Source organism: Thermobia domestica, chromosome 10 (genome assembly GCF_964235325.1).
Source record: "Thermobia domestica chromosome 10, izTheDome1.hap1.1, whole genome shotgun sequence".
Classification (NCBI taxonomy): Eukaryota; Metazoa; Arthropoda; class Insecta; order Zygentoma; family Lepismatidae; genus Thermobia; species Thermobia domestica.
In genome coordinates, this window is record NC_137463.1 from 90619250 (window position 1) to 90641006 (window position 21757).

Sequence of the window (21757 nt, forward strand, 5' to 3'; positions counted from 1 at the left end):
CGTTTGCTCACTTTCTTCATTCCACCAGTTCATTCAATTCTCATCATCGCCGTCCCTTTTAGCCTAGTCGGCATAAACGTCGGACGTAAAACTCAAAATTTAATTTCATTTTTTCCATTAATTAAAATACATATCTTAAACTCAGGGCGACATTCCCACCTTGGAGAACCAAATGACGCGCCTAGCCCGAACCGATTTGTTACAGCACTGCACACATCTCGAGAATCACTTGTGATTACAACCAATGCTTGACAAATGTTTATGTAATCCCTCTACATGTGAATTTTATGAAATTCTTCCATGTTACAATTACTTAAACATGTCACATGTCTGAATGTCACGAAATAACAAGTTTATCTCCTCAGTTTTCACAACGCATCCACCGTTAGTGAAACTTTACCATTTGTGTTACACGCTACATCATCATCATAATCGCCGTCGTCTCAATAATCATCATAACTATCATCACAAGGATTTTGCTATCACCGACAGGTCACTTGCAGTTACGTTAGTAGCTTCCATTCACTATGTTTCTCCGCTAAAATTCATTTTGAAGTAAGAATTGTACTCTTTAATACAATTCATTAATTGTAGTATTCTGCTCCTACCATACTTATCACATCTATAACATGATACTTCTAAGATAACACATTTACCAGTTTATTTTCTCTTTTAAAATAATTACGTGATGTGTACCTTAATTATGTACCGTTTCGCCACAATTCAAAAACTAATAAGAGTATATTAACATAATTTCACTAGAATTAAAAAGTTTACTGTGGAAACTTTTAAGGATTCTATGTTCGCTTTTAATAAAATTACTTGTGAAGGAAAGTCTTTTCTGATACTGACCCAAGTTGACGAATTTCATTATACAGGTACCTCGTGAAGTTTCTGCCTATATGTTGTGAAAAAGTGTTAATATTCATATCTAGTTGAAGGAAGTTTCTGGGGGCACTGCCCTTGCTGACTGTACTGTACGGAAATGCGTTCGTGACTTCATGGAAAAGGGAGTCAACTGAAGATCTGTCAAGGTTTGTAAGTTCAATTTGTGTAACTACTGCAAAATGCATTGCTCCTGGTCAAGCCCTGATCATGGAGTATAAAACGCTAACTGTTGAGAAAATCTGTAACTTTACAGGATTCTCTTTGCATCGTGGAAATAATTTTTGACAGACCACTTGAAATTATCTAAGGTCTGTTCACGTTAGGTTCCTCTACAGTTAGAAAAAAGGTATCCGGGTAAAAAGGTTTTTTGCAGGATAAGAACATCGACGTAATTCCTCATTCAGTCTGTTCCCAAGAACTATTCCCAGTGTCCTTTGTCTGGTTTCAAAGCTGAAGGATTCACACTGCGAGATAAATCTCTTGAGTCTAGAAGTGTCTTTGAAAGTGTCATCTTTCAGTGTCTAAAACATATTCCCCCGTTCCCGATTTAAAAAAAAAAAAAAAAACTTTTTAATACTAGGATATAAAGACTGCAATGGTGTGTAGATGTGGACGGGAATTGTTTTGAAAAGTGACAAAAATAAATAACAGGAATATTCAAAAATTGCGGGAATAATGGAAAAACAGTACATAATTTTGGTATGCACCTCGTACAGGTATAAATCTTTCCGCAAATGTACTACTACTGCCGCCTCTAATTTTCGGCTCCACACCCCTTTCGAACCCTGCCAGTTCTCTTTAGTTTCCTTCTGCACTATTCAGCTTTCTGCTCCGACTATAATGCTCTATAAAAAGCATCTAATAAATATTTTCTATAAGTATCTATTTAATGATCCACAAATATATTAGTTTTTCTCAAATACTCTCTTGTACCGGTGCCCCGAAGCAGCAGTGTCATTTCAGATCGCCCCTACCCCCCCTTCCCCCCGATACAAGTAGATTTTAACATTTTCCATTGAACACAAACAAAACTATTTACTGAGCAAAACAGTATATTCACATAAAAAACTACATACGTGTTACGTGTACATACGTGTACATTTTCCATTGATATATTAATATCCTATTGATTAAAATGCATATACGTCTCAAACTTAGGAGACATTTTCCCCAGGAGCACCAAATGACACGCCTATCCCGAAGAGATTTGTTACGGCGCTGATCACAAGGGTAGACCTCGAGCTTCACTTGTGGTTATATCAGTGTTTGAGAAATACTTATATTATTGCTCTACATTTTATGAAATTCATCATCCATATTTCGACCACTTAAACATGTTACATGACTGAAAGTAACGAAATAACAATGTCATGGAGGCAATCCTTTTATCTCCTCAACATTTAGAGCGTATCCGCCGTTAGTGGAACTTTAACATTTGTTTGTGATACTGTAGCGTCCATAGTTTGCAACACTATACTGTATAAGAGTGGAACTGTAAGTTTTCGTTTTTCATCTAGATTTGAAATATGTAATAACGTGACGTAGTCACATTTAAAAATATACAACTTTATGTAGGGTTAGCAATACTGTTATTCTGGTGGTCTTGTAAAGCATGTCAAACAATGTATTCTTGTCGATATTTGCATAGTACGACATTTTATCGTTTTGTATAGACATGGGCATACCAATATAAATGCCCTACCCTATATATTTTACTTATTTCTCTGTAAGCACAGTTTTATATATAGGCCTATATGGCTTTCTGCTTGTTTACACTATCCTACATAGCATTATCCAGTTTTTTAAAAAAATGAAAGTGAAATAGGTTCTTCCTTAATAGGTAATCACAAACAGTAAGGACAATTTAGAAGAACATGCGACAATCGAAATATATAAACGCTATAAACAAAAATGCAATATTACTGTAGTAATAAAGTAACAGAAAGACTACCTTCTCTAATAAAATATTTTTAAAAATGCGCCATCGCCAAACAGTAATGTACTTATAAACTACTAAAGTTCTTTATTATGTTGTGGTATTTAACTTCATCGAAAAAGACACCATTTCCAGAAATATATCGCCATATTGACATTATATTCAAAAAAAAATTAAAAGAATTTTTTTTTTCCACAAAACTACACGTCGTTAATTTCGTGCTGCAACGTATGACGCTATAACGTCTGCGGATGGCAATTCATCGAATTAACTCCAAGGTTCGTGCGCCAAGATGTTAGACTGTGCAGCTGGGTGAAAATTAATTAAAAAAAAAAAAAATAAAGAAAAACTTTAGATTTGGTATTTTAAGCAAAGTTCGTAAGTTACCAAGTTCAAACCTTGGCCACATTATGTGAGTTTCTAATGAACACTTGCACCTTGGTTTTCATAGTGTTTAACTGATCGCTATGTAATTCCATCCTTTCAACAATGAGAAGTAGGAAAGCAAAAGTAATCTTAATATCTTGGTAAATACAGAGAAAAAGAGTTAACATATTCTTTTTAGTTTTAGCCAGTTAAGAGTTTATACATTATAAGTTAAAAGAAACAGAATTATTACACAATAATTTGCTGAATTACATTTAAAAAACTGGAAAAAAAAACCTTCGCACAGTTTCAGATTGAAAGTGTTGAAGGAAAGTGTTGAAGGTTTTTTTTTTTTATGTTTGTTATTAATGTCAGTATAGCCACCGTCATTAGTGAAATGAAATAAATTTTCTAGATTTACATTCCACGATTATGTCCTTTACGCTACAGGAGACTATTATTATGAAAGAATTGGTGGAATGCTAATGTGGAAGGGAACAGGAAAATCCAGAGAAAACCTACATACCCGATGTTGTCCATCACAAACTCGTATGACCTGAGATTGAACCAGAACCAGAGACACCCTACTATTGTGCATCTAAAATTGTTAGGTAACATATTTATACTCTTTGAAGCACGAGATAATGAAACCCGAAATAAATTATTTTTGAGGAATATTTTTAATAGAACTTTGTAAGGATACATTTAACTGGAACTATGAAGTCCCCCCTCATCTCTCGGGAAAACAAGGAGAACGGATATTAAATTAAGAACTTACCGCCCTTATTTTCTTTATATATATTGGTTATACAATTCCTGGTTCCAGTTTCACAATAATTTAATCAATCACCTGTATTTGTCACCCATTCCTTTTACCATAAAGAATATAACTGTGAAGGTTACACTTAAAGATTTCATTTAAAAAAAAAAAAGTTATTTCTGTTCTTCATTTCCACTTCGCTACTAAATACAATGCACTAGCTTCATAAATCGTCCTGACTTCAATCTTTGTAGTGGACATCCTAACCTAAGTCCCTTCTCTAAAACGACAGACCGGAATATAGTAAATATGACGTTCACTGAGCCTGAACCATGCAATCTTCACATTTCTTTCACTTGATGCGCAAAACGAAAAAATAAATAAAATGAGTTTGTTGAATTCGAAGCATTTCATTCAATACATAGCCTACTTGAAAAGTAATGTTCAATAGCGGAATACAATCTCTGCATCGGACTATTTGCTATCAGAAGGTGGTTTTGCTGAAACTGCCCATCACAGTTTTGGGGCTGAGAAGTAAAGCAGTATAAGTCATAAAATATTAATGTCACAGAAGCGAAAAAGTGTTTTGAAGACAATATTATGTTGAATTGCGTCGATTGTTTATTGATGGAAATATTTTTCACTTCCTGCGTTCCAGTTGTCCACATCTCGGAACTTGTGTTCCTAACTCAATTTCGGCCAAAAAAGTGACTTAGCATAGTTTACCTCTCAGCCCCAGAATTGTCAATTGAGGTTGAGAATTTCAGCAAAACAGCAAGTTTGAAGTAGTTAAGATTTAAAAAAGTTGGAATAGCAGAGTACTCTCAAAGGATTACTATAAGCCTCCATAGATGTATCGTTTTTTCATAGTTTTCAATATAACAAAAAAATTAACTATTATAGAGATTTGGAATTTATATAGCACTAATACATAGAAACTATTGAAGAACAATATTAAAAATTACCTTTGAATTATTGTTAATTACCGCCGATTTGAGAACTTCGTTGTATGATAATTATTGATTTAATCACGTCATAATTCAATCTGAATGACAATGAATTCGTAATCTCTTATTATAAGAGGTTACGAGTTCACTGTCGTTAGGTATTATTTGTGAGAGGCATTATTAGTATTAATAATACCTCTATCAATCGGTTATCTATATTGATTGATTAAAGCGTTGACTGGAGACATCAGCGCCGGGTTTATCTGTTCTTATTAAGATTGATAACAGTTTCAAATAAAAGACTCGCAAATTTAAAAATAACGATTAAAGTAGAACTTTTTAAAAAGTGTAAATTGAATTCCATAAAATTATAAAATAAAACACAATTTTCTTTTTAAAAAAAATAATTTAAAAAACTAACTGAAGAAGTTAGAAACATATCACAGCAGAAGTATAAATAGAATAGTAATCATAATAAAACAAAACAGTTAAAAAGATACGCCTCCGAGAACGTTAACTTTCAATCTCACGAAAACAAATAATATGCTAATTACAAACAGATTATTCCCCAAACCCTCATATTACTAGGTAGTTCTAAATGTTCTCTGAGGGCTGAGTATTCCGGATATTCTTTTTAAAAATGTACCGAGTACTTAGAGGCGTGGTACAGTTTTCACAATACGGACGGTTAATGACACTCATTAAATACGAATGTATGAGACGAGTGTGTCCGATACGCAAGCGCACCTGGATCACATCATCGTGACGATTAGCACCTGACGATGTCTGCCAACTGCCCAATCTCTCGAAAGCAATTGAAGAATAACTACAAGGAATACGACGAATAACTAAACAAATACTATACTAACCAAACAATACTTAAATATGGATACGTATAATACACGCATCCAATTTCTTACTAAGCGGTCGGAATTAGTTGACTTCATATTGATAAGGCTCCAGATACAACTCTGAAACAAGTTTTGATTAATAATAATAATAATAATAATAATAATAATAATAATAATAATAATAATAATAATAATAATAATAATAATAAAGCATAGTACTGAAACTTTTTGGAAATATATCTAAAAGTAGTGTCTCAGCACATCCCTGGTAAAATGAATAAAAATCCTAGAGAAACCTCAGTCAGTGTAACCAGCCACGAGATTCGAATCCAAGTTCTCCGAATTGGGAAGCGAGAACGTAAAATGCTCACCCACAACAATTGGATCTACAAACAAACATAAAATAAAGTAAGGTTAATGATCAAATGCATCAACCTACAGTTAAATTCCCTACACATTCTTCCTTCAAAACTGTGTCAATACAACCGTATATATATAACGAATGCTTATCACACAACGACGTACACTTCCTTCTTTCAATTTTCTATACAGAGCTACTGTGGAATGTGATTATCTTCTAGCGTCCTTCAGAAATGTGATTATCTTCTAGAGTCCTTCAAATTAAATGGAGACATGGATTAAAATACGTTTGATAGATTGAGTAGTTGTCCTTCAGGTTTATGGGGAAGATGGCACATAGAAATGATTGACTATGAACTAACTGAGGGAATGATACAATACAGGAAACCTGGAGAGATTTCCGAAAATGACGACGGTGGTATCAGCTCTTAACACAGTTCACATGTACAACGGTGAAAACGTAAAATTGCAATTCATTATTATTTTCATAAATACTTTAACGTCTATGTTCTATACGCATTTTATATAGGATGTGAGCGTATATTTTACGAAGGAACCTGAACAAGTACTTTCACCGGATATAGAATTTGGATCTCCCTTTTCAAATGTGGAAATGCTCATGTTTAGCCACGTAGCTCGAACCGAAAATGAACCCGATATTAAAAGAATTTTAAAATATGAACTTGTACCTTTACTTCCTCGATCAGCATCAGCTTTTCAGAGCCAACAATACGTTGTGCAGACATACACCAAAAAATCGTCAATTCTAAAATTAAGCTTGACTATTTTTTATTGATGAAATTAAGATATTTTCTACAATATGTTACTACCCAAGAGAGATACAAGGTATATCCCAAGAATAAGTAGAATAAATCCGAGAAAAGAAATTTATTGTAGATCAAAGTACAAATTACTAAAATTCTTCAAATAGCTCCCTGGTGCATTGACATAGTGGAAGGTGTTGAGAGGAATCTCGTTCAGGCATGTCATCACGGCCTTTCTGACGTTTTCCAGTATTCCGAAATGGCTGCTTTTCAAATTCCTTTTCATTCATGGAAACATAAAGGAAGTCCAACGGTGCCAAATGGAGACTATAGGGCAGCTGGAGCAGCGTTGCCACCTTCTGCTTGGCCAGGTACTCAATCACGAGGAAGGTAGTGTGGGACGGCGCGCTGTCGTGGTGAGGCATCCAGTTTGAAGATCTTCCTGCCTCTTTTCCACAGCCTTTCGAGGAGTTTCAGGTAAAACTTACTGTTCACTGTCTGTCCCTGAGGCATAAACTCTTTATGAGTAATGCTTTTTTGAGTCGAAAAAGACGATGAGCATCGTATTCATCCGGGACATGTTCATTCTAGCTTTTTTCGGGCGCCACACTTTACTTTGTCACTTTATGACTTGGGGTCGTAATCAAATATAACTTATGTGTCTCGTCACCGGTAACAACGTTATCTAAAAAATGCGGGTCACTTTCACAGCGATCGAACAGTTCACTCAAGATTGTTACACGAGCAGCCTTCTAATGTTCCGACAGCATCTTGGGGACCATCCTGGCACACATTTTTCTAACGACTAAATCTTCTGTAAGCATGTGATGCACTGTGTTTTCGAAATATTGCACTTCCCTGCTAACAGTCAGACACCCAGGCTTCGATTGGAAATGATCTTGTCTCTAATTATTAGCACATGTTCGTCGCACTATGTCGATGATGGACGCCGAGGGCATTACGCATCGTTTCTTCCCGAAACATTTTATGTCAACAGAAAATCATTTTCTGGGACACCGCTTCATTCCCGTAATCATCCTTAATCATGGTCATGATCTCTGAACCCGATTTTCCTAACACAAAATTTCATTGCTTATCGTTGCTTCATTGAACGTAGCATCGTGGTTAGAACGTGAAGTCGAACGGGGATTCAGGCTAAGAGCGATTCGCACTAGGGATGGCCAATTCGGGATTTTTACTTTCTGGAATCCGGAAAGTAAAATCGGAAGAACTCCGGAATTCAGAAAAATTACGGATTTCGGAAAAATTCCGGAAAGTGAAATTTTCGATTCCGGAAAATAAATTTTTCGGAAAATTTTGGCCATCCCTAATTCGCACACTGTAACGGCGCACGGGCAACAGATGTGGCTCGCGTTGCTTTTCCAACAGCCCACAACCAGCTTCCCGCTACAAATAGCCCAATTCCAACAGTACACGTCGGCGGAAATACAGCATCCTACTTTTTTTTGGGACAGATTTTTGGGGTGGGATCAAATGATTATATAATTAATATAAGACGCACAATAATTACTCTACATTTTGGAAATCCGTAACCAACACGATTTTCATCAAAATTTAAAGAAGGCAATGTAAAGTAATGCATTAGTCACGCCATCATCTGATAAATATGTTGAATATAGATGTAATATAACATTTTGTTCAAAATATTTATAGTTCCATGGTTAAATAAAAAGATAAAAATAGTTCAGTTTCATGTTAAAAATGGGTCCTTTTATTTGAAGTATCTTTATTTCAAAATTATATGTTACATTTAAAATTCATAAATCGTAATAGATATGAGATGTCTACAGCAACAGATATCAACATGACATAACACCCTACTCCACAACCGGAGCCGCGGTGGCCCAGTGGTAGAGCGTTCACCTCTGGTGCATGGGGTTCCTGGTTCGATCCCATCTCGCGAAAAGTTAACTTTGTGGTGGACAAACACCGTGTGCGTGGATTTCCTCGTGGTTCTCCCGTTTCGTCCCACTTTGTTCATCCCACCATTTTATTCATTTCCCATCATCACCGTCTCCTTTAGCCTAGCCGGCATAAATGTGGGACGTAAAACTCAAAATTTCATTTTTTTTCTCTCTCTCTACAACCGATTGTTATACTGTACACTACAGCCATTTTCATGCAGTTAGTACACTTCAGCTTACGTGAATTACTTGGCCTTGCAGCTGCGGTAGCGAAGTCGGTAAGCTGCCATCACCTCCATGAGTGCCGAAGTCAAGAAAGTGCGGATGGAGCTTTTACTTCTATTTCTCCGGAGTAAATATCCGAGTAAACTGACGTAGCAGCAATTTTGAGGGTATCTGAAAAGTATTTCGGACACCTTGATCAGCTATCGTCCTTTCAGCGCTCTCCACTTCATTCTCGATTGAAGAATAGGTTTATTATCGTACGCTTCAGCTCCCCTTATGGGATGTCCTGAAATGGGAGCGCCCAATACTTTTACATCCAACATCTTTGCCTCAGATCTCTTCTCGGTGTCATTTTCATATATTAAAAAAAAATAAATGTGCTCTGAAACGTAGCATATCATAAGCACTTAAAACGGCACATAATGGCATACTGAAAGCTGGCGGGAAGTGTGACATGCCTCTTAGCCTAATATGTAAATTCCTTATATTTTTGAATATCAATATGTGAAATCATGCATTTTTTATTTGAATTTAATTTGCATATTTCATTGGATTATAATATATTTATATTCAGGCGCGGATCAGAGGGTTATAGGGGCTTAGCCCCCTCCTTAACGCTCAGGTATATACTGGATAAAATGGGCTTCAATTCTATTTTCTTTACACAGGATAAAGCGGCAAACTATGGTTTAGCCTCTCCCTTGATCATATTCTGGATCCGCGGCTGTTTATATCTATATTAGGTAGGTCTATATGTATATAATTTATCTGTACTTTATTAATATAAATTTATTAATAATATATTAATATATAATACAAGTCGAGGACTATACTACTGGATATTAATGGAAGCCTCTTAGGAAGAAATCACTAATTCATTGTGATCAGCAATTGGACAAGGAACATTATTCTAATGAACAGAAATAAAAGTGAAGTCAGGAACAAATATACGAGGAAGTGACAGTGATAAAATTGTGATCAAAACAAGTGAAATGAAATTTTAATATTTTCAGATAATTTTTTAAAAGCTAACTTTCAGATAAAACGTTTGAATAAGAAAGAAATTTCTTAATCTTATTAATGGTGTTATCAATATTTATTATGTATAAATATTCATATGAAGTTTTATAGTGTGATGTGCTTAATATCAGTGTTGTGATAATAAAAGTGTTTCAGAAAACCAGATATGCAGTTATTATCCTCGAGTAGCAGTATTACGTCGTGTGATCGTAAGTACCATTGGTAATGTTGGGTGTCTTTTTCAGGACTGCTGTGATTTCTTCAAATTGTTGCCAGATCATCGCGAATTAATTTAATCTGATGGTAATCACATATATACCTTAGATACTAAGGTGGCAGATTAGATATGCACCTGAGTGAGTCTTAGAGGGGTAACTGCGCTATAAATATGGAACTCACGCGTGTATGAATGTTAAAAGGATAATTAGTTTAATCTTTTGGCTCTACAGACTTAATTTGATATTTCTCTCTTTTTATTCGACTAGTTTCATCAATAATTTATACATTTTATGTGAATGAAATCTAACATTCCTGTACGCATGATTATCTACGGTACATATTCTTTGCATATCAAAATTTCTCCTTTATCCCTGTATTTCACAAAGTATAATCATTTATATAGGTCATTGTTTTCTCTCGGGCAAAAAACAACATTAAAGAACTATTTCTATTAAATAATGCCTTTTCTTTTCACTTCATTTAATCATAGCGACAATAGATATAAAATAAGTGTACATTTTCTATAATTTATTCTATTCTTTTTTTCAGCATGTAAAATACACAACTTTCGGAAACGAGATATTCTGAGATGAGACTACTCATACAGTGTAAACCATTCTAACTTTGTCACCGTCATCTAATGGTTAATTAAGGCTAGAACTAAACATTCTATCTCCCTGTCCGTAGAAGTGTTTATTGTTCCATTAACTTATCAAAACGAGAATACCACTCGAATTACTAACATCATGCAATTGTACTTCCCACTGCGAAAGCAAATGAATATGACGTAATGGGTTTCAGGAGCACTACAGCAATGTGCGTGGCACCTAACAGGATAAACTCTATAAAGCTAAACAAAATTACACGGCTAATTCGCATAAGTGAGCGGCCGAAGATATTAGGTTGGCGATCCCAGGATCTGTCTGTGTTGAATTTGAATTATCCTCAGTGTATAATTGTTATGTATTGTCTTTCCAACGTAAATTTCATTGTCGTCATTCACTTCCCATCGTTTGCTTTAACGATCCTAACGAGAAGAATCATAGGATGTAAAACTCAAAAATACACAAATACTTATCTTTTGACTCGCAAAATGCACTCGCTTCTTCCTTATAAAATATCGCGCAGCATTCTTTAAAAAATTTGCAATATGCTAAACACCTTTGAACTATCAAATGCGTTACGGTTACCCGTAAAATTAAAACATGCTTGCTTTCTTGGTTTATATACAGAAAACATATTAAAACATGTTTAACAAAATGTTAACTATCCTATTTCTTGTAGATTAAATATGTACATCCGGTTTGTAATGGAAAAAATATTGATGAAAATGCCCTCAACTATGATGTAGATCGGAACTGCTGACGGAGTGATCTGTCAACGTTAACAATGAAAAAAAAAAAATGAATCTTAAATCTTTGCTGGATATTTCTTTTCAACGCTGAGACAGGATATCCACCTGCTGTATTAATTATTGAGATGATCACCATTAATTCACACAGTTTCTACGGTTTTAGCAAAATAGTTCTTAGCTCTAGTGTTCTTATGTACTTGTGCACAATCTCTTTTAACTTTTGTGGATCACATTAAAAACACAAAGTTCAAGCAAGCACATCAAATCTAATATTATACCATAAGCGAGTAAGAAAATAACGATTCTGTAACTTTTATCGACATTGTGGGAAATGTCTACTCCCAAGAAAGCTCACAAACTGGAATTTCAAAAATTCACAGAATCCGGTAGAAATATTCGTTCTGACACTTCTGCTTGTCAGAAATATTAAGGGTGATGATCAATTCATTTTAAGTCTATTCTCAGTAAATGAACGCAAGCACTGATTTTGAGTCCGCAAATTTCTCCCAAAATACCAATATGTATACAGTATATTTTACATATATATTATGTATATTTTATATTTTTTTATATACTACCTGGTCAAAACCTAGTTAAATCACTTTCTTCCTTCCAAAACTATTGATTCATTCAATTCTGCACAAATTTTAGGGTTGAAAACTATAAGTATACTGCATTGAATACGCGACAAAACGTACTAGCGACAAAACGTACCACTTACCCTGAGGGCTGCTTGTGAAAGGTTTTTTAAAACACTTTAAATAATGACAAGCGACAAAACGTACCACTTGCCTGGAGGACTACTTGCGAAGAGTCTTCCAATCAGCCATCAAATATCAGGCGACAAAACGTACCACTTGATAAAATGGTATATAAGTATATATATATCGGCCAAAATAAGGTTAAAGGTTGAACAGATTGGTGCTGAGAAAAGTACCGTGCAAGACCAAGACTAAGACTAAGGCTAAGACTAAGACAATGCCTGCAAGATTTTTCGGAACACCAAGACCAGCAAGAATCTTGCATATGCAATATTTGAATATTTGCTGATTTCCATCACATTTTATCCAGGCTTTGGACCAGAGACGGATAGGCATTAGTAGAGGGGCGCGGGCGCTTTCTCCCACAAGGGCCACCAGCATCTCAATGTCACAAATCAATTGCATAGTTTTCTCTCTACAGGAAATCAATAGTATTAACAATTGACAATTAAAACCTGATATTCTTTCATTAGTATATTATTCTGAATTGTTCAAAATATTATATGAAGTTCAAGGAGAACGTATACTATATTACAAAATTAGCAGATGTTTTAATGTACTAGTTTTTGATGCTACTGTATCTATCACTTTTGCATTCGAAATTATATATATATATATATATATATATATATATATATATAATATAATTTCTTTTCAATAGACATCAGCAAAATGTTTTCAAATGTTCCTGAGACATGGTACTCGTTAGCCTATTTTTAATGTATTCCAGTTAATTTCAATTTTGAAAAATTTATTTCACATGTTACCTGAGTTACGGGCAAAGTCAATAAAAATTTGTATGCTGGAAACTTGGATAAGTATTACTGCACAAATTACAATTCTGCAAAATTAAAAAGCAGAACATTGGACAATTTTGCAACACGTTTTGCATTCGCTTTCCTTGTAAACAACTGTATTTTCTCCTAATTCTGAATCACTTGCACCATCAGCACAGTCATTTTTCCTCGGTTGTGCTCGTCATCAAGACTGACTTTCAGGGATATCCACGTCCTTCAAAAGTTTAAGAGAATACATTTATAGTATCCTTGGAAACTTCTTTACTGAAGTTTTTCAGAAAATATGTAAGTTTATCGAAAGGCACGTCTGGAAGTTCTGTTATTTGGTTGAAGTGGCTAGGGTCCAAATAATCCATAAAGTACATTGCTTCTTGAATCTTGAAAAAATACTCAAAACTACCATGTCCAATATTGTGTTGAATGCTTCAATGCAGTACCTGGTTATTGGATAGAAGCAGCTTCATCTTCATATTCACAGGAAAAAATTTTGTCCATCTATGAAGGCGAATTGTCGACAGGTCAATGAAAAAAAAATCACGTTCTAAGTCTTCAAATTTGTTATTGGCCCATTCTGCAAAGCTTAATGCTGCATTCTTAACGGATTCAAAATCATCTCTCTACTCTTTCAGTTGGAACAGAGTAGTCTGCACCATCCGATATGATTACACTAGCAGCACCCTCTATGTAGAGATAGTTTGACAGAGAGGTCGTCACTTGAAATATCTTAAGGAACATTTCTGCTGTCCGAATTGTTTTGAACTTGAGAAGATCTTTTATATATCCATTCGCTTTACACCTAGCTTCTGGTTTGATATTTTCTGTAGAAGCAATTTTCTTAATTGTTATGGTCAACTCTATATACGATATGGTCAACTCTCTCGTACAAAGCACTTTTTGGTTTCGAAAAATGACCAAACTTTTTCTGAAAAACTGTGTTTTCTACCATCTTGTTTCCGCAATAACTGTAAGACGCCTCTGATCTTCCAAACGTATATACATTCGCTGGTAAGACTCACGCATAAATATCGCAGTCATTCAGCAGAACAATGACACAGAATCAATGCAATTTTTTGTCAGATCACACATGTCATGATTGAGTATATGAGCGTAACACCACACGTGTAACTGAGTTTCTTAGTAGTTAAGCGGTTAGCGTATGCGTCTTTGTCGTGGGAGACCTGGGTTCGATTCCCGGCGGGAGCTCATGTGCTTCGGATTTCCCGTAAATCAGTATGTCCCGTCTCATATAGCCTCGCTGCTAAAAGGGCCGTTAAACTCAAAATCAACTGAATTACAGTGTAACTGATCATAGGTGAATTGAAAAAATCCGAATATTGTCCTTGCATGTTACTTGAGCCATCGGTTGAATTTCAAATATACTTCTTAATATCAAGGTTCAACTTCCGCAGAATTTCCAGCAGTAAACCGCAAAGACACTGGCCTGTGGTAGATATGCATTTTACAATGACAACAATACTTTGTTTAACAGCCATTTTAACAACATACCGCAAAACAACAGAGCACTGGCCTGAAACTACTATATCTTGAGTAGTGTCTAATAGAACAGAAAATATTGAAGCTTGAGAGACTTCTTTCGAAATATCTTCTCTGATAAGTGTGCTGATAGCATTCAAAACATAATTCACCGTGTTTAGTAAAAGTTATGCGACCACTATCCTGCTTACTTCCTCGTATATGACTCTTCTCGGTGACCTTATCTAAATTACTTTTAAGCGGAAGATCAAATTTGCTTAAGAAAGGAATAATATCAAAAAAGTTTCCATGATCTATAGCTGTGTCTTTCAGTTTGTAGGCTGCTACATTTCCTGTGTAAATGAGCCTTCTTTTACCAATGAGTTTCTGCACTTTGACAACTCGATACATTACCTGTCTGTTCTTCTCAATCTTATACTGCCCTTGTTTTACCTGTTCATGAGGAAGTAGTTTCTTAACATGAAGTAGTACGTTTTGTCGCGTATTAAATATCCGATGTGTTTTAATTAGTCCATGACAGGTTGTAATTTATATAAGTGGTACGTTTTGTCGTGGAATAAATATCAGAAATGCTTTAATTAATCCATGATAGGTTGTCATTTATGACAGGTCGTCAAAAGTGGTACGTTTTGTCGCGAAAATTCAAGTGGTACGTTTTGTCGCTGGTACGTTTTGTCGCTGGTACGTTTTGTCGGGACACCTACTGCATTTCATAAAAATCGCTAGAGGACTACGTAATAATTTCATGCAAATGCCTATAAATGAAGTTTTCAGATATAGTTAAATCGCCTTTGCACATCCACAAACGTGACTTTCTCGCTGATCTATTTGGTTGGTTGATAGGAGTTTAGCATCCGTTTTTAGTATTGAAACTATATGAGACGAGAACTTACAGTCTGAGTCTGAACAATCGTAATGCGTTCAAATATTAAGACTCTCCCACTGGGAATCGAACCACATACCCCGTGCACCAAAGGCACATGCTACCCATTAAACGAGCGGGTGAAGGGTCGCTGATCTAGTGGTTAGTGAGTGTGCCTTCGATGCACAAGGTCCCGAGTTCCATTTCCGGTGAGGGAATTGATTGAAGGCATTACAGTGGTTCAGATCCCGCTTTAAACTATGAGTCGTGTTCGATATAGTCATGGACGTAAACACAACTCAACTCTGTACTCACATCGGAAATTGATAATTTGTGTCCTTTTATAACAAACGTTAAGAGACTGTTTTCTAGATTAACATTCAACCAAGAGTTGCTCTCTTTAGAAAAGAAAATTTTGCACGTCTCCACGATACCCTTAGTCACAGAAAAATGGATCAAAAAGACCTATATTTACAGCAATATAAACGAAAATAAAACGTACAGTCATATCGAACGAAGCCTTCTTAGTGGGAAAAAAGCAAGTTTTCATTGGCCCGCCGAAAGGACTTCTCATATCTATAAATATATTCTATCAGAAGCAACAATCGACATGAAATTTGATTAGCTCTCTTTTGGTTACTGAGGATTTTACTTTAAGCACGAATGCATCGCCGAAATTATGAAGAACGCGATCTTGTATTAAAGTGGTGTATGAACCATTACTTAAGGTCTTTATTCGAGGCGTGAGACTTTTGAATCTGCGATCACGTCCACTATGGCTCTAAACGGGTCCGTCAAGTCTACACAGAAATGGGGAAAATGACAATATACTTGTTTTTACAATTTGATCAGCCATATATATGCGCATGTAAAATAATTATTGCAGTAACTTTCTACAGGTGTTATTTCCCGATTATGAATTAGCTATTCGATAAACTTTCGTTTAATGTGATGATGATATATATTTGCAGTTTTTGTAGAATAAATCCCAGAATTATATCTTATTTTATAATGCTTCCAAATCTCAAAAACAAGAAGTTTGTGCATCTACGCAGTTATGTAATAAAAAAAAAATTAAAACAGTATTTAGTCCCTAATTACATTTTATATGCAATCCTTCATGCGAATGTACGTTTAGATTCAAAACAAGAAAATACTGTCTTTCATTATACAGTAGGTTTAGACAATCAATTACCTTGGCGCTTGCCTCAACTGTAAGTTAATTAAACTTATCATCACAAAAAGCCACTAGTATAGACGATATTCACGATCACAGCGCATAGAGCTCATTCGACCAGTGATGCAGGAAAAGCAAACCCGTCGTAATCAATAGCATTGTAGTTGTTTACAGACACACACACAAAAAAAATAATAAATAAATAAATAAATAAAATAAAATAAAATAAAATTAGAACCTGCAACTAAATTAAGCCTGTTCTTTTAAATCATTTCACGTAAAAGTACGCACCAACGACACGTACCAACTTCATACAATACCACAGTTGAATATTGTTTTTTAAAATATTCAAACAAGATTTTACATTTTTTTTTAAATAGTAGTTCATAGTGCCTGCCTCAAAAAAATTGAATCACAAACAAGCAAATCACAAAAATGAATTACAATGTCTTCAGCAATGTAAAATTTGAACGTTTAGGAATCTAAAATACGAATGTTCTAACTGAAGACTATTACTTCCTATGGTTGAATATCCAGAAAGAACTGATATATATACTGTACATAAAAAAAAAAAAAAAAAAAAAGTTAGACTAGTGACAGCTAATATGCAGTTTTCATAATCAAGCTGAAATATACCACACGACATATACTCCTCTTTTAAAATAAGTGAATAGGATTTAGAATTTAGGAATTAATTTCTGGGCTTTCGGCACTTAAGGCAATGTTAGCCCGTCACGTTATGAGGGATAATGTCCCTCAGTGAGCACACTATCTGGGGAAAGGCAAATAAGAAAGAATTGGGGAAGGAAGGAAGCGGCCTGGGTCCTATATGTTAGGCACCATCCCGGCATTTGCCTGGTGTGAATGAGGAAACACCAGGAAAATCTCATTCAGGATGGCTGACCTGAAAAAGCTTTTTTTACACTTTTTTGACCGACTTACCGGGAATCGAACTCGGGACCGCTCGCACCGAAGACGAGACCGTTAGCGACTACGCTACGCGAGGTCACAAATAAATGAATAAATGTAGGGTGAATCATCTAAAAGTACCACCTGAAATACCGAATAAAAAGAGACGCTAGCAATACACGGTTTGCGATAAACGGCAGTATCAAATGGGGATTGTCAAAGAGATATGGTGTGGTAGGAAAAATATCGATAAATGGGGCATCAGAAACGAAGTGAACTTTTTGTAATGGAACGATAGACAAAAACATGAATAACATGAAAGGGTACACGCGGAAGAAATAAACTGTCGTTTGTCTTATACAGTGACTCACATTAATATTCGGACACTTGCATTTTGTTAAAAGTAGGAAGGATTATGAAATAAATGAGAGCCGTGTGAGTGAAAAAATTAGGTATTTAGATATTCATATACTTATAGAAAGAAAAGAAGTACAAATATGGTGTCTTGAACGAAAGAAGCAGAAAGAACTTACAGATACTGATGACACTGTGTATTTGCAACGCCACTTTAATATTCGGACACCTAATACATAGATGTTTTGTGTGTGTTGTTGCTTGCTCACAAACGCTTCGCTAGTACTTAGTGAGAAACCCACGACGTTTCCTGACTTCCTGTAAAGGGTTGGACATGTTTCCAACAAGTTTGTTGGTAGAATGGGGCGATATGTCATCCCATGCTGCACGGAGAGCCCTTTTCCAATCGTCTCGTGACGTTACTTGTACCCGTTTGACCTTATGCTGTAGCTCATCCCAGATATGCACTCTAGGGATAAGGTCGAGACTCTGCGGTGGTGTTTCAAGCACTTTCGGACAATTATACAGCAACCATTTGCGCACCACATGTGCTTTACACTTCGGGTCATTATCCTGGTAAAATTTAAACATACCCATAATTCCTAATTTTTCAGCACTTTGGTGGAGATTTTGCCGGAGAATATTCAAATAAACCTTCTTTCTCATAATCCCTTCAACAAACACCAATTCTCGCACTCTCGATGCAAAAATACACCCCCATACCATCACACTTCCTCCTCCATGCTTTACCTTAGGTTGAAGATTTGCAGGATCTAACTTTGTATTTGGCTTCTGCCACACAATTATCTTGGCATCGGACTCATGGAGATTGAATTGTAATTCGTCCGTGAATAACACGCCATTCCACCAAGTTGGGGGCTTCTCAATATGAACTTTAACGAACTTAACTCTTTTATCTTTGTTAATTTTACCAATAAAAGGCTTTTTTCTAGCTATTTTCCCATTAAACCCTTCACTTCACAACACTTGCCGCACAGTTTCAGGATGCACCGTCTTCCCTGTGTCTTCATACAGCTCTACTGTTCATTTCAGCGCACCTATTCCGGAATTTGCTTCACTTTCTGAATCAATTTGCTTTTCTCTCCATTATTCAGTTTCACAGGTCGGCCCTTTTGAGGCACTGACTCGATTCAAAATCTCTATTAAATCTTTGTACAATGTCAAAATGGTGCTTTTACAAATATTGAGTAGATCTGCAATTTCCTTGTACGATAGACCTTTCGCACGGTGAAAAATTACTAACTGTCTTTGCTTAAACGTTGTACTTGGTCCCTTGTGCCCCATTTTCCTTTTATGCTTTCTCTCGGTCACACTAATCACTCGTAAACTAAGTAGATACACATGTCCTGTCTCGGGACAACTTAAACTGCAACTGGAACTCTTCCACTGTCTCGCTCGCTATCGATAAACAAACGTTAAAACAACTGTCCGAATATTAAAGTGGCGTCCAAAATACAGTTTATTACAATTGCGCGCTCATGAAGTGGACTTAATTTGCATAATTTAATTAACTGATAACATATTTGTTCGACTAAACCATTGCCTTTTTGCTTGTTTTCCGTTGGTTTCCCATTTATTATTTTTTACATGTATAGCAAGCAAATTATGTGTAATATCTATGGTGTCCGAATATTAATGTGAGTCACTGTACTTCTACTGTACATAGTAACAGAGATACGACAATGGGAATGGTGTAAACAGAGGATCGAATGACAAAAATAAACGCAATTACGACACGTTACACCTAAAATGAAGGTTCATTTCAATTATCTCTGAATCATAAACATTTGTGATAAACCTTTTACCGGCAACTGGAATCAAAACCTTCATTGTATTGATCAGACAATTATAACGACACTCACGAATCGTAGGCTCTTTCACAATTAGAAAAAAGTCAAATTCCTCTCCGCACGCAGATGTTAGTGCAGACTTTCAGCAAACCACTCAAAACTTTAGAATCTTGTCATTATTGAGTTAATTGATATTTAACTTTTTGTCAAGCATTGAGAAATCTCGTAAAAATGTCTGGTTAGTCTCTACGGTTGAAACACGTCTCCCTGTCCATAATTTCATATTTAAAAAAAAAAAAAAAATGTAATTTGAATAGAGAATACAAGCCGCCTTATGCAGAATCATTTTACGTATGATTAGCGTCATACTAAAGCCCGACTACTGCAGGAAACATATATTAGTCGAACTCTTTAGCACGGTACTTATCATGCGTCAGAACGATTCTGCATAAGGCCCAAGATGTTTATTTCCAACCGACATTGCTCTAAAATAGCTAATCATGCGTTTGCTACTAAGCAACGATGCCCGTAATTACTGTAATTACGAATATTTCTGAGAAGTAGAGAAATTATCAGTAGCAGCAGTTTCGTTGGAATATCCTCCTACACACCAAGAAACAATAATACAACACTTTCACGGAACTTGGAAAATAACTCTTCTATAATTAAAAAAAAAAAATGATGTAACACCAAATTTATTCAATACATTTTCATGGATGAATACATTATAATGAATTGCTCTACACTGTATTATTTAACTGAATGAACTTCACTACCAAATAATATGCATTTTTCTTTTTTTAGCCAGTTCTAAACAGTTATGAAACGCTGAAATATTATGTGCAGTTGCAAAATTATTATATAATGTCTGTGTAATGCATCTGATCATGTATCACGAAGGGTTCCCCCTGAAATACATATTGTTAAGTTTGCCATATGCTAAAGGAAATGTCAATCTCTAACAGCACAGGTGTTATGAAAACTGTCAAGTTCCAGGTTTTCCGTCCAGGTCCAGGTAAAGAATAGTGAAAAAAGTCACGTTGATAGTCTGCCGAGTTTTCGTGAGGTGTGCGGATAAGCATTAATAATGCAATATGATAATGACGATTAATGCTGTATTATCGAGAATTTGACGGCTCATTTCTCATAACCTAGCATAGTAACAATCCCCAGTGAATATCATGTCTATGGTTTCAACTACATGGTAGAAATAAACAGCAATACTTTATGTAATTAGAGGGGGTGCTTCATCATATAAACATTCATTGTAGTAACTAGGGATGGCCACAAAGTTCCGGTTCCGCGAAGAACCGGTTCTTGTATATCCGGTTTTCAGAACCGGATCTTAGGAACCAGTTCCAGATCTGTATTAGAAAGCCACCATAGACCCGAAAAGGAGGCACAAAGTTCACCTTCAAAACACTGCAAAGAGGACAACGCGCTTGTGCTCTCCCCGCCCAGACCCGCTTGTGCAACTCAGAAAAAATATTTTGGTCCACCAGTGGGTGTTAGCCAAATGAGTTGGCCAGTTACCCAGTTTGTTTAGCCAAATAAGACAAGCGACCGCCGCCTGGGTGCCTGCCTGTCGCTTCCACCTTCGTCTAGTCTGCTAGCAGCTCAGGTTTAGCGTAGGGATAGCCACAAAGTTACAGTTCCGGCGGAACCCGTTCTTGTAGATCTGGCATTCAGAATCGGTTCCAGACCTGGATCCGAAAACCCGGTTCCGGCACTGGTTCCAGACCTGGATCCCAAAAACCGATTCTGGAATCGGATCAGTTCAGAGCCGAAAACCGGTTCTGGCCATAGCTAGTAGTAACTATGATTTTGTTTTTATTCTTATAGTTTAACGTTCCATGCTTATGTACCGAAGCTCAAGAAGGCGAAGATAATGGTTGAATGACGAAAACAGAAGGAAACGGGAGAACTGCAAGAAAACCCATGCACACGGCGTTTGTCCACCACAAAGCCACTTGGCGA

The 21757-nt window shown here is 35.9% G+C and overlaps 1 protein-coding gene across 1 annotated transcript in view; it reads right to left on the bottom strand.

Annotated features, from left to right (window-relative positions):
- Asator (tau-tubulin kinase asator) overlaps positions 1-21757 on the bottom strand; it is a 348933-nt gene that overhangs the window by 214813 nt on the left and 112363 nt on the right. The gene's annotated exons all lie outside the window — the stretch shown is intronic.